Raw genomic sequence first — 14,745 nt, 5'->3', positions numbered from 1 at the left:
TTGGGTTTGATGCATGATTATGTACTCGTTAATCCTTCCCCTTGACTTAATTTAGGTTCTTAACAAGGAGATCTTGCACTTTGTTGAGTTTTGATGAAAAACATCATGAAATTTTTCTTTTCAACTCTCATAAAGTGATATCTCCCTTATGTAGTTTTGCTCAAACGATCTCTCTCATGGAGGAGACCGTTTGAGCACCGAAGTCTTTGAAACTTCATTTTTACTCTGATCTACAACTCTCCTGAGCTCCTTGAGGAAGGTATAAAAAAAACTTTGAAATAACAAGAAATCTTAAAGAAAATAAGTAAAAAAAACGTAGATCTGTTAATCTTGAGGTTCTTCTGGACTTCTCAGATCGTGAAGATCATGTTTGAGTCTGAGCTCTACTCATTCATCTCAACAGAAATCTACTTTGTAGTGTGAAAAACACTTTTCTCATGGAAATAATGAAAACAATATAGAGCTGTTATTAGGGAGGTAGATTAGATCTTCATACCTCCCTGTTTCTAGCGCCAAAATGTAGTTGCATCTTTTCTGATGACTACATCCAAGTGAAATGAAATACTAAAAACTACTAAAACATACAAGATTCAACTATGAACAAGATGTATAGAGAATGAAATGTAAAGATTGACACAAGCATATAACGTGGTTCGGCCATGAAGACCTACGTCCAAGGAAAAAAGATGTTTTCTTATTGATTATAAGGTCTTACTCTTGAAACAGTTACAAATCTCTTCTAGATTTCTCACTTTCTCTCTATCTAGATCTCTCTCCGGAATTCTCTATAGAAAGACCATCTAAGATTACATAAGTTATCCATTTCCTTCTACATGGACTGGTATTTATAGGAAAAATAAACTCGTGGTGGTATGATCGTCCGAGTTCGATGAGCTGTCTTCCATCGTCCTGGCTGCCTCGGACTGACTCTATACTATCCCTCGTGATGGCTAGTCTGGTTCTTCCTCCGAGTAGTAGTCTCGCTCTCCTTCACCTCGTGCTGCTCTTGTATGGAGAACCTCGTGCTCTATCACCTTTGGGTAGTAGTATAGATCGTCCGAGTCTTCCGTCACGATGCAGATCTCCCCACGTCTTGTTCTTATCCTTCATTAAATGTGGTCTTGCTTTTTAGACTTGACCGTCTGAGCAGATTAGAGCTTTACTTACACGCGTCATTCATGTGATGCTCGTGCAGTTGCCTCGACTGAGACAAACCCTCCTTTTTAGAAAATGATTCAATGCTCTCATCTCATTGTACTATCATGTAATCATCCCTTGAGATGATGACACGTGGACGTCGGGTATTTTACCCACACAAAAGAAGAGAGTGAGTGGAGGGAGGAACAAATTTTTTTTTTCTTTTAATGATTTTCAGTTTTTTTTATTTAATGATTTTTCAGTTTTTTTTTTTGATTAGATTAATCAGTTAATGGAAGGATAGAAGGGTAATAAGCTAAAATGATTTAGGGTATTTTTGAACTTTTACTTAAATCTGATCTCCTCCTATAACATTTGGGTTCCACTTAGTAATTTAAGACCCCAAAATCCCATCCCTTTAAACCCCAATAATAGGATTCTTTAAGCCCCAATAGTAGGACAATGGCTGCTGAACGTCACCTATATTGGACCGCATTTGATAACGATCATTCATAAATAATTAGCGTTCATTTAGAGTCACTAATAAATGAAGTTACTTGACTTAAGTGGATTATTGGTCAATGATAGTGTTCAAAATTACAATGTGAATACAAAGGAAAGGAGGAGCTCATTTGAGGTAGGTAGGCCAACTATCCATCACTGTTTTTGGTATAAGGGTTCCAACGTAGTGATATGTCTAGGTACCATTAAAATGTAAGTCTGTGGTTATATCACATTGACTGCACATTATTAAGATGCGTCTCTTGTTTAACCTTTGATGAATCGACAGAAATAAATATAATCAAAACAAATTGCTATCAATAATTTATCAATAATAATTGCAAACACAACCAACTGATGCTCGACTCTAATAATTGAAGTCAGAAGTTCAGCAATTCCACTGAAATTTTTCCCGAGAGAAAATCGTGTGGCATTCATCCAATGATTCTAGCATTTAGATAGGTAAAAACAGAATTGAACTTTACAGTTTGTGTCTCTGGTGTAAATTTCGGGAATATCCCTCCATACACCAAGAGTTAGAGTTATAAGCTTTTGCCTAAACCATCTGTTGAAATATCACAAAGCAAGGATCGAATAATATTGCTAAAATGTCAAAATGACATGATTTAGTATTATTTTGACACGAATCTCTTCATATGATCCAGATAAAAACTTGTCCAAATTCCCCCCCCCCCCCCCCCCCCCCTGTATTAATCTAGCTCACAAGTCCATACGTAAGGCTCCTTTCAGTTAGGTGACAAAATATCTTTCTGGAGTTGTTTCCTTTTCAATTTTTTCTATCTTCTCTTTTGATATTCTTTTTTGTCTAGAGTTTACTTTACTTATAAACTTGCATTTTGCTCTTTTCTAATCAAAAAAGAATGATATCGAAGATCTTGTTGACAAATCTCTTCTACTTGATAAGACTGATTGTGGGATTATATTTTGGATTAGCATCAACTTAAGTTAGTTACTTAACAGAATTTCTTGCTTACACTTTAAACCAAATATATATCCATACAGAAACCAATATCTACATGTAAGTTTATAAGTAAAGTATTTCTTGCTTACACTTTAGACCACTTGTTATTCAGATTCCATCTCAATCTTGAATCTTTTTCTTGAAAAGGAGTTTTTAGGTGGCTGGTGGATTAGTGGGAACATTAATAATATACTAGGCCCTGAAATTTAGTCAAAAATAGCAACTACTCTTTGAAATGATAAGATGAAGAAGACTGAATTTTAAATTAATTTGGGGTATCGATTTCAGAGTCAGACTGATGCAATGACTGATATCTAGTTGAAATTGAATCATCCAAACAACAAGCTGACAACTTGTTATTTGGATTCCATCTCAAGCTGTTCTCTAAAATGTGTCTGAAAAAAAAAATGGTACATCTAGTCCACAATCACATCCCCAGACTCACCTGTAAATATAGTGGTAAAAGTTATGCCGATGATACCAGGCAACATTAGTTTCCTAAAACGAGAGTGCATGTCACCTACAAAATGTTGAAGAGCCCAAAACCATGCAAAATATAATGGGCTTGTTTTGGTATAAGAACAAAATCTTTAAAACTTGGGCTACACAATGCTGCTGGCATGCTGACCATGTCACTAATGTTGCCAGTGCCAATGTAGCCTAATGACTAGTATAATCAGGTGATATCACATACAAAATTACTCCTTCAACATGATGATGTTTCCAATTCACACAAGCCCATATCACTGACTAATAAGTTGATAAGCAAAAAGTTCAACTAATAGAAGGCACAAATTTGCGGTTTCAGACACCATTGAAGAAGGCTCTGTACAGATGATTTTCTTCTGTAGTTACGGTACCGTAAACAAATTACCTAATAATTTGATGAACTGAATGATGCCACTAACCAAAAAGAGTTGCCTCTTATTTTTATGTTTGCAGTTTGCCTGACAAATAACTACTGACCAGGGACTCAAACTAACCACGTCCACAACTAGTTGAACGAGTAAATCCACTAAAGTTATTCTCTACTAACAGACTAAAAGAAACAGAAGCAAGAAAAACTTTGCATGCCTTGCTTTTTGAAGTTGATTGCAGCAGTTCGCTAATGTTGACATCCCTAGTCAGCGAGAAACTAGTGTATCACAAATTTATACAGCGTTTGAGTCCTACAGGGTGCATGCTGACTGAATGTAATGTAATGTAAAATCAGGAACATATGATCAGGAGCTAATACTTGGATATCCTATATGAAGTCATTCTGAGATCTATACCCTATTGAAGAAAACATTTCATTTATAGAACATGTTTCCAGATTTTTGAAGCACGATGAAAAACCTAGAATCAAAAAAAGAGAAGTATTTTTCAAGACCTTCAAGGACTGGGCATTCCTTTTGACCTACCAATTGTCCATTCCTTTTGACCTACAAACCCCAACAATTTTTATTTGGGCAAAGGTTTTAGACGGAAAAAAATTCAAGCAGTGGAATTCCAAGAAACCATGCACATTGATATTAATACACATCAGGTTCGAGTGTATGAGATGACAGAACCACGTATAGACTAATACAAATCAGATACCTTATATGTCCAAAAGTAGCAGTAACATATGAGCATTAACAAGAAACTAATATATCATATGACATAAGCCTATAAAATCCACTAAACAACAGAAAACAGTTTCAAGAAGTTCCAACGAAATATCATTACCATAGTTGCTGCTCTTGCTCTTGGCTTCCAGAACCAGATATTCCGAAGACATGCAAACCACTTTTCCTGTTCCACTCGCTTCTTCAATCTGCAAAATCATAACAGCATTGATTCCCCCTGAAATAGGAGATTTAAGAAAATAGATGAAGCTAAAAACCATGACAGCAAAAGGAAGATTGAAATAGGAAGTTTCTAATGCCTACATACGACATTCATTTGAGACTAAACATAAGAAAGTAATAAAATATTGAATTGTCAATTTGGTGGAAAGCTGTCAGTACAGGCAGCAAATACATGTTTCTCTTTAGCAACGTGGGTACAGAAAAGTATGCAGCTAAAGAGGGAATGCATACAAAGCCGCAGCTACAGAAAAGTGACCAGTGGAGGGAATGGGGTTGAAATGAATGAATAATATTATTATCACTATGTGCACGATTAAAGTATGCATACAAAGCCGCAGCTACAGAAAAGTGACCAGTGGAGGGAATGGGGTTGAAATGAATGAATAATATTAAATCAACAATGAATAGCAGCAGCTACACGAAAAGGGACGTCATTCAACTACATAATGAATACACAAACAAAGGAAATCAAAATAGAAAGTTCTGATGAATACACACAACATTCAGACATATGAGGCTAAACATAAGAAAATAATACGATACTGAATTGCCAAGTTAGTGGAAAGCTGTAGGCGCATTACAGGCAGAAGAAACACGTTTCGCTTACGCTGCAAAGCCGGTCCCCACATTACTGTTTTCTCGATTCAAGTATGGCAACATGCAACCAAAATGTACAGAGCCATGTACGTGTGCAATACCAGAGATGAATGGGTTGAAGTGAATTAACAATATTAAATAAACATTGCACTACTACATGAAAAGTCAAGTCCGATTCTTATAGGTTTTGTGATACAGGACGTATTAGGAAAGATAGAAGTATATTCCAAGATATAGCCATATTTTAGATATTTATTAATTATGGTATTTTATTTATTTGGATTATCATTTGTTTTATTAGATTTATCTTCTTTTATAAAAATAATATATTCTCTTAGACTATTTAGGAATATTTAGATTTCTAGGTTTATGTGTGCAGCCTATAAATAGCCATTTCTCTTTCATTGTAAACCAGCTTGAGGCTCATAATCTTGATAATATTATTGATTTAGTTTGGTTATAAACCATTATCTATCTTAATTCTTGGATTAGAGGTTATTGTAGCTCCTGGATCGGAGTGAGTGTTACTTTTAAGGAGTGGATTCCCCTTGTGCTACTCATTATTCGTATCGCTTCCGTCGTGCCGTATCAGGTGGTATCATAGCAAGTTCGTTCATGTTCGTCTGAGAGGCCGCCTAGAAAAATCAATTGAGGATTCCTGTGATCTTGGGGTTTTTATTAAAAAAAAGATTTATTGATTTTCAACCGGGCACTTCAGTTTGGTATGTATCTTACTCTTCATCTATTGTAGTTTATGGAAACTCTTGTTTTATTCAATTAAGTGAAGAAAAAGAGTCAAAGAAAGAAATTGGTTTCGTGAGATCAGTAGATACTATATGTTGTTGGGAGTTATTTTTGAACGGTTTTTTTGGGAACCATGGTTATTTTGGGGGGACCATGGTTTTATTTTGGATAAAGACATTAGAAGTAAATCTAGGTCATCCCTTATCTAGATATTTATATTAATACCTAAATTATCCTCTTGATTAATTTTTTGGTAATGATTAGCTAGTGTTAGTGTAGTGATTACTAAAATGATTAAGTTAAAGATAATTAATGAGATTAAAAAATCAAATGTTTTTTTTTTAAAAGAAACAGAATTATTGAGAGAGTAAAGTTGGAGAAGATGAAGAAGGAAAACATGAAAAACAAAGGATTTTACCAACCACAACCGGAGGAAGAGTATTTGGGTACCCAGGTATGTTTCAAACTTAGATAATGTTGGTTGAATTGCTCCAAATTTTCAAAAAACTGTAAATTTTTAGGGTAGTTTTGGGTTTGTTCGGTTACCTCATGTGAAGAACAGGTTACCGAACTCATCTGAAAGTGTAGTTCGGTTACCTTTTCCATATACGCAGGTTCCCGAACTCGTTCTTTAATGGAGGTTTTTAGTTGTTCGGTTACCTTTTCCATACACACAGGTTACCGAACTTTGTTTATAGGACTTACAGAGTAATGTTCTTGGTTCACAAACTTTAACCCAACAACCTAACTAACTGAACTCCACATGTATGCAATTAGTGAAGATTTCGGTTTGTCAAGAATTTTTGCGAACAAACCGAACATAGTGGAACAAGTTCGGTTAAATTGAAACTCAATATAGTAGGCAAAATAACACAGTTCGGTTACATTGGAAAAAAATATTCTTTTTGGAATATGAGTAGAGTTCGGTTACTAGATAGTTTTAGAAATTTTTGCGAACCAACCGAACAAGGTAGGTAAAGTTCGGTTATATCATAACTCAACATAGTAGGAAAAATAACACAGTTCGGTTACATTTTTTTTTTGTATTATGGGTAGAGTTCGGTTACTAACTAGTTTTAGAATTTTTTGCAAACGAACCGAACTCCGAGTTCGGTTATGAAAAATTAAATTCGTGATAACCGAAGTGTTCTTCGTGTTCTTGGTTTCAGAATGTTCGGTTACAAAACTAGTTTTTTTAAAAACTATTCCTAACCGAACATGCCACTTTAACATCCATTTAAACCATATTTTGATGATTACTACTCGATTTTCCTATCCAAAAATGAATTAAAAAGATTGATGGGTTTTTCAATTGAACGAGGAACGTCAAGGAAAGAGAGAAGAAGAAGAGAATAAACTTTTTTTTAAAACTAAAAATTTTCGATTGCTCTTTTGATTTTGATTTTGATTAATAAATTCATTTAGATTAGATGTATATTATTAGATTAATATAGCTATTAAGTTAGTTTTAATTAAAATTAAAGTAAAGGGTAAATGGGTATTTACCTAACTTTGGGACACCCCTTATAAATATAGGGAGGTTAGACTAATAAGACCATGGTCCCCCCAAAAAAACCATGGTCCCTAAAAAATCGTTCTTATTTTTACTCGTTAATACAAACTAAGCCCATTAAATATTTTACTCTACTGCTCCTAGTTTTACTGCAAGCAAGAGTTTGTTTCATCAAGGGATAGTTTTTTTAAACCTTCCGGTTAGTTAATTTATATGCGAGAATCAAGATGCAGATACAAGCCTATACTTTTCGTAGTCGATACATACTGGAAGGTAAGCTTTGGAATTATGTGATCGATGGTGGTTGTGAACAAAATCTGGTGTCTATAAAAATGATTGAATCATTAGGTTTGGAAATGGATTGGTATCCTATCCCGGATCAGATTAAATGGATGAACAACAAAGATGAATTGATTACTTGTCTGGGTGTTTGCAAAATTCCAATAGCAATTGGTAAGTGTTACTTCGACATAATCTTTTGCGAAGTAGTTGACATCGACGTTTGTGATGTTGTGTTGGGTGCTCCCTGGTTGTTTGAGGTTCGAGCAAGTTCTCGTGACAACATTTGTGAATTCGTGTGGGGAACCACTAAAGTCCAGCTTATGCCAGGAAAACGACCGTCGAGAGAAGCAGCAGATCAAGATATGTTACCAACTGTAAATACAGAGGGCTTACCGAGCCAGTCAACTGATCTAGTGACAGGAGCCAATCGGATCCTTAATAATAGTCTTCCCCAAGTCGTAGTTTCCAAAAGCACTTATGAAGATCTATATACCCAGTTTTGTGGTAGTGGAACCAACAATTATGGAGGCCGAGTAGACTATGCATGGAAGTTCTCTATGGAGTTTTTATATTATAGTCGCAGGGTCACTAGACATTTATTATCTGGTTGGTCCGTATTTGCGAATAAGACTTTGATGCAAAAATTGTGTTCTGAATCGTTAGTAATTCCAATGCATAATTCAAGATCGAGTTGTGCTACTAGTGGAAGCTCTAAAGTGTTTTCATCAACTTGTCATTTTCAATATAAACTCGAGACGAGTTTTATCGCAGTTGGGGAGCCTGTTATAGGACGTATTAGGAAAGTTAGAAGTATATTCCAAGATATAGTCATATCTTAGATATTTATTAATTATGACATTTTATTTATTAGGATTATCATTTGTCTTATTAGATTTATCTTCTTTTATAAGAATAATATATTCTCTTAGACTATTTAGGAATATTTAGATTTCTAGGTTTATGTTTGCAGGCTATAAATAGCCATTTCCCTTTCATTGTAAACCATCTTGAGGCTCATAATCTTGATAAACCATTGTCTATCTTAACTCTTGGATTAGAGGTTATCGTAGCTCCTGGATTGGAGTGAGTGTTACTTTTAAGGAGTGGATTCTCCTTGTGCTTCTCATTATTCGTATCGCTTCCGCCGTGCCGTATCATTTTGTATATATCATCTTGGAAATTGGAATAAGATACTTACTACCCTAAATGGCTCAGCTAACATGAAGTTTAAATGAGAAACACTTCGATCTTTATTAAGAAGCAATAGAAAATTTTCTTCTCAATTCTGGATAACAATAATTTATGCCTACAAAACACATCTACCACATGACTGTTGGGCTGACATGCTAAGCATGTGGGACAAATGGGTCTCAAACACCCTCATGCTTAGAATCTCAGCCTACAATCAAGTTGTAGACAGTGGAACGATCATAAACTTATGTTCTAAGCAAGCACGATGGTAGTGGTCCCTACCCCACATTTTAGGAACACAACCATATGGATGGATCCCATTTGTGAGGAACAAGTTGCCCATTTGATACAATGTGGGGATGCTAGGTTAAAAATTACCAGCATCGTGCTTTCTCTAAAACACAGAACATCCTTATCTCCTGCGGAGTCACTAGTAGTACAGAGTTTCTTTGTGCATAAAGTTTGCAAGCTTACTAGTTGCGCACCTGATGCAAAACCAACAGTTGCAAGTTCTCTGAACAAACACATGGTGAACCCCAAATCAAAGTTCGTAACCATTGGAGTTTCAAAGCCAACAAACTGGGAAGTCCGAACTTTGAAGTTTCTAATCTGTACAATCATGACGAACCTACAACTATTGATTCAAAGAACTGACAAACTATTCACACAAACTCTAATTAGTTGTGTTCTTTTCGGTAATGTTGCATTGTTTCATTCTGCGCGCGGCAAGTGAAGCTACCTCGTACAAGTTTATATTGGTTTTAAAGAACAGACAAGTCAAACAATTCACACAAACTCTATGTAGTTGTTGTTTACAGTAATGTTGCATTGTTGCATTTTGCGGCAAATGAAGCTACCTCATAGCTCATACAACTTTATAACAGTTAAGCATAGCAGACAAGTCATTTATAGGATTCATATGTAGCAAATACTAATCAGACTAAAGAAAAGGACATTTTACCTTTCCATGAAGAACAGACTCAGCCTTGTTACATAGTTCCCACAAATTCACTAGTGCAAGCGTTTTACAATGCCAACACCTAAAATAACCGAATTTCAAGTAAGAAAAATGTATGACAAGAGAAAAGAACAAAAAAAATAAAAATGATTCACTGAATCAAATTATCAGACACTTAAACAGCATATATAAAACAAATAAATAAAACCTTATAAAAAGTGGTGGTGGGAGGGCAAGCCAGCTAGTCCATCATAGTCCCTTTTAAAAATGCTAAAAGAATGATTGAGGACTTGGGATGCAGGCAGTCCTCGTTGCAAAGAAGTAGCACAGGATTTCCGAAAGGGAAAAAGCTGACCACTTGATATCTATTTCAAATTGAAACCAAATCAAACCTAAAGTAGGTTTATTGAAGTACCACTAGAACTCCTGCAAACTTGTGGCTAAAATCCCTTTGCCTCCTTAAAGCTAGGAGGCATTTAGACTCCAACTTTAAAGGGCTGAGTGTTCCAGTCAAGGTCTCCACAAAAATCTGCATACTACCACATAGACACAAAATGCAGGGTAGACTCATTTTAGATGCTGTATTCATCAAGGGTACAACAATTTTCCAATTGCTTTTCAGCAAGGATCAACCCCTGCTGGTCTGCTGGGACAGATTCCTCTTTTTATATTTGCCTTGACATCGTTGAGGGTGGCACTAGCATTTTTCTCAACAAAAGAAATTTGCTCTCTTTGTTTTTCGAAGTTGATTGGCAAGTTCTAAAAGAGGGCAAGTTCGCCAATCAACTTTGAAAAACAAAGAGGTTGAATTTCTTATAAACTCCAAGTTACTAGTGTCAACTCTGCACAACCATGAATAACCTACAACAATTGATTCACCGAACTAACAATTATTCATACAAACTCCAAATTATTCATACAACTTTATAACATTTACATAACAAGCAACCCATTTTTAGAACTTATAAGCAGGAGAGGATTTTTAGTTGTTACACAATTCTTATAACTAGTGTCTCTGTCGTTGTAACACAGACTGTTACACAATTCCTATAACTAGCTGTCTAGCACGGTATTATGTATATAAGAATATAAAAGTTACACATGGTTTAAGTTCTAAAAGGCGTGCTGAATACTAGATAGATATCTAAGAGTCCTTAGTGCCTACATACAATATTCTGACATTTGAGGCTACATATAAGAAAATAGTTGTTGGTGGAAACCTGTGGGGAAATTACAGGCAGCAGAAATACGCTGCACTTAAGCGGCAAAGCGGGTCCCCACATTACTTTTTTGCCTGATTAAAATATGGCAAGATGCAACTAGAACATGCACAGCCACGTATCAATGAAGAGAATGGGGTGAAATGAATAAATAATATTAAACCAACAATGCATTTCGTATTCTTAAAAGTTTTGCATATGTTATCTTGTAAGAAAATATTTACTACTCTAGTTGGCTCAGCTAACATGAAGTTCAAACGAGAATCACATCAACTGTAATTAAGAACCAATAGATAATATTCTCCTCAAATCTGGATAACATAACCACATGACTGCAGGGCTGATATACCAAGCATGTGAGACACATTAGCCTCAAATTACCACATTTTTAGAATTTCAGCCTCCAACCAAGTTGCAGACAGTACAACTAGCGAACACACATAAACCTATGTTCCAAGCAAGCTGTATGGTAGGGGCTCCTGAGTCCCGCCCCACATCCCCAGAGTAGGGAATGGGCAGCCACTATGGTGTGAAAACCATATGAATGGATCCCATTTGTCTTCTACACCATACTGGTTGGCAGATTCCTACAGCGTAGGATAGCAATCACTACCATAATGCTAGCTCTGAACTACAGAATATTCTCACCGAATCGATAATACAGAACAGAGTTTCTTCATGAATTACGAGATAAATTTTCAAACTTAATAGCTGTATTCAGATGCCGAAACATAGTATTAAGTTCTTCAATAAACAGATGGTTGTTATCAAATCAATATTTGTACCCCTACTGGAATTTTCAAAGCCAACAAACTGGAAACTCCGAACTTTGAAGTGCCAACTCTACACAACAATGAAGAACTTACAACTATGGATTTTCATATTATTCATATAAACTCCAACTTGCTGTTGTTTTCAGTGTTGCATTTTGCAATAAATGAAACTACTTCGTACAACTTTATAACATTGATTTTAAAGAACTGACAAGCCAATTTCAGGATTTATAAGCAGAAGTTAATGCTTACGCAATTCCTACCACAACTCAACATAGACCAACAAAAAAAGAAGAGTTAGAATCATTTTACCTTTTTAATAAGACCAGATTTGGGTTCCTAAAGTTCCAACCCACTTCTCTAGTGCAAGCTTCTTACAAGGGCAACACCTACAAAAACCAAAATTCAAGAGGCAAATGAAAACTAATTCCCTAGAACAAAAAAAAAATAAAAAAAAAAAAAAAAAAAAAATCATTGAAGTGAATCATCAAAAACTTAAATAGCAAATATAACAAAAAAACAAGTCCTGTAGGTGTGGCTGGGAATTGATCAAAGTCCTTTCTTACAATGTTAGAGAAATGTTTGAGAACTCAAGACACCAGCAGTCTTCAATGCACTGAAGCCACACCGCACTTCTCAAGGCAAACCAAAAGAGGAAGGTGGGCAACAAAAGTTACTCAGGGCTTCAGTCCTATACGGTGCGCTGAGTACTGAATACATATCACTACTAAAGAAAAATCAGGAAGATACAGTTATTTTTCAGGACCATCAAGGACTAGGGGTTACATTTTATCTTTGGATCCAATTACCCATTCCTCTTGATGCCAGATTTGGGGCAAAGGTCTCAACGAACAATATTTAAGTAGTGGGGTTCAACGAAACAATGCACATTGCTATTAATATACATCAGATTCAAGTGTGCGAGATGACTGAACCGCGTCTAGACTAATACAATTCAGATCAACCTTATATGTCAAAAAGCCATGAACATTAACAAGAAACTAACCGGTCAAATGACACAAACCTATAGAAAAAAGTTTAACGAGAGAAGTTTGTAACAGATATTGTCACCTTAGTTACTGCCCTCTTGCAGTGAAATCCAACCACTTCTCCTGTTCCCCTCTGTTGCATCAAAATCAGCATCTGAAACAGGAGATTTGAGGGATATGATTACACTAATAAGGTTAAGCACTCAAAATATCAGAAAGTGCGAAAAAGAAAAATTAAATTTTAGAAAGTTTCTAATGCATACATAAAACATTCGGACATATGAAGCAAAACATAAGAAAAACACGTTGGCGGAAAGCTTTGGGGGCTTATAGGCTGAAAAAAGTTTTGCTTAAGCAGCAAAGCGGCTCCCCACATTACTATTTGCACAAATAAAAAATGGCAACTTGCAAGCAAAACATACAGAGCCATGTACGTGTGCGATACCAGAGATCAATGAGCCATGAATAATAATATTAAATCAACAATGCACAGCTACAGCCTACATGAAAAGTCAAGAAAAATGCTTTGAATGTAAGTTTGTACCCCATTGGAATTTCAAAGCCAACAAACTGGGAATTCCAATCTTTGAAGTATCAACTTTGCACAACCATGAAGGACTACAACTATCGATTCAAAGATCCAACAAACTATTCATATGAACCCCCCAAGTTGCTGTTGTTTTTCGACAATTGATGCTATTTCATACAGCATTGGGTTTATAGAACAGACAAGCCAGTCTTAGGTTCTATCAAATGATTAAGCAATTCCTACTAAAACTCAAAAACAAAAAAGGGTTACTGTCATTTTACCTTTCTCATATGAGTAAACTTCTTCAAGTCCCACCAAAAGTGCAAGCTTCTTCCAATGCCATGGCAAGTAAAATAATGAAAATTCAATTAAAAAAAAAAAAACCAAACTCCCAATAGCTGTGATTAACATTTCTAATTAGCTAGAAAACTAAGCGAAAAAGGAATCTATTGAAGCAAATCATCAAACAGTTCAATAGCAAAAATAAAATACAATAAATGAAAACCCATTCTCTAGAAGAAGAAGAAAATACATCGAAGCAGATTATGAAACACTTGAATAGCAGCAAATAAGAGTGATGGTGGAGGGGTGAGCCCGCTGTTCCATCATAGTCCCTTCTGACAATGTTAGAAGAATATTAGAGGACTCAGGATGCAGGCAGTCTTCATTGCAGTGAAGCAACACCGCACTTGTCAAGGCAATCCAATAGAGAAGAAGACGCTACAGAGCACCTTCTGAGAAGGTGGGCAACGACGGCATCTTTTAGTGGACCGCCAATTGAACAGCGGCGGCTTCTTTTACTGCTCAGATAAGATGAAGTAGATGATTTTAGATTTTAGGGCTGTTTTCCCCAATTTATACAGCATAACAAAGGTACAGCCCCCCCCCCCCCCCCCCCCCCGTTCTGATAAGGGGTACCTAAGTTGAGCTTGATGTCAACTTGGATTTTCTTTTTGTATATAAGAAAGAGGAGGGCTCGAGGGACAGGCTTAGGTTTAGTCCTATGGGCTAGATATTTAGCTGCTAGATTGGCCATCCACGTCAGCAGGGGCAACCTCCTAAGTCCTATGAGATGGCCAATCTAGCAGAGAAACGCTGATCAGTGCAGCGTCCAAGGAAACGCTGAACAAAGTAGCGTTTGACTTGGTCAGCTCAGTCAAAATGTTGAACCGTGCAGCGTCTCAGAATCGGGTTTTCTTCTGCGCCAAGGCCCTTCTCCATCAGTTCTTCCCCATTCCATTTTCTTTCTCATCACACCCGAAAATAGATTTTGTAGATCAATAATTCTAGAAAGTTTTTTCTCAATTCCTTACAAGGGTTTACGCTCCATCCAATTCTTGATCGTTTGATCCTATTTCCATTCAATTCCGTCCACGAAATTGATTGAGGTAAGGATTTGAAATTTTAGTTTATTTTTTTGTTGATTTTTGATTATGATAAAAACTTGATGAAATTGATGATTGATAGTTGATACAATGCATGATTTAGATGATATGT

General features: G+C 36.0%; 1 long non-coding RNA gene across 4 annotated transcripts; it reads right to left on the bottom strand.

Annotated features, from left to right (window-relative positions):
* Positions 1-4,228: 4,228 nt before the first annotated feature.
* On the bottom strand, positions 4,229-14,055 carry LOC113328494. Of its 4 annotated transcripts, none has more exons than XR_003349442.1 (5): positions 13,530-14,055; positions 12,802-12,873; positions 12,043-12,119; positions 9,741-9,819; positions 4,229-4,447 (listed from the first exon to the last, which is right to left on the bottom strand). It is a non-coding gene; the product is annotated as an uncharacterized LOC113328494 (long non-coding RNA). The 4 variants fall into 4 exon arrangements; XR_003349443.1 differs by having other exon boundaries at positions 4,229-4,418; XR_003349441.1 differs by lacking the exon at positions 4,229-4,447 and having other exon boundaries at positions 9,407-9,819; positions 13,530-13,578; positions 13,781-14,055.
* Between the last annotated feature and the right edge of the window lie 690 nt (positions 14,056-14,745).

The sequence above is a fragment of the Papaver somniferum genome, unplaced genomic scaffold (genome assembly GCF_003573695.1).
Source record: "Papaver somniferum cultivar HN1 unplaced genomic scaffold, ASM357369v1 unplaced-scaffold_11, whole genome shotgun sequence".
Taxonomy (NCBI): Eukaryota; Viridiplantae; Streptophyta; class Magnoliopsida; order Ranunculales; family Papaveraceae; genus Papaver; species Papaver somniferum.
The sequence above is the reverse complement of the archived record's forward strand: the minus strand, read 5'-3'. Positions and strand labels throughout refer to the sequence as shown.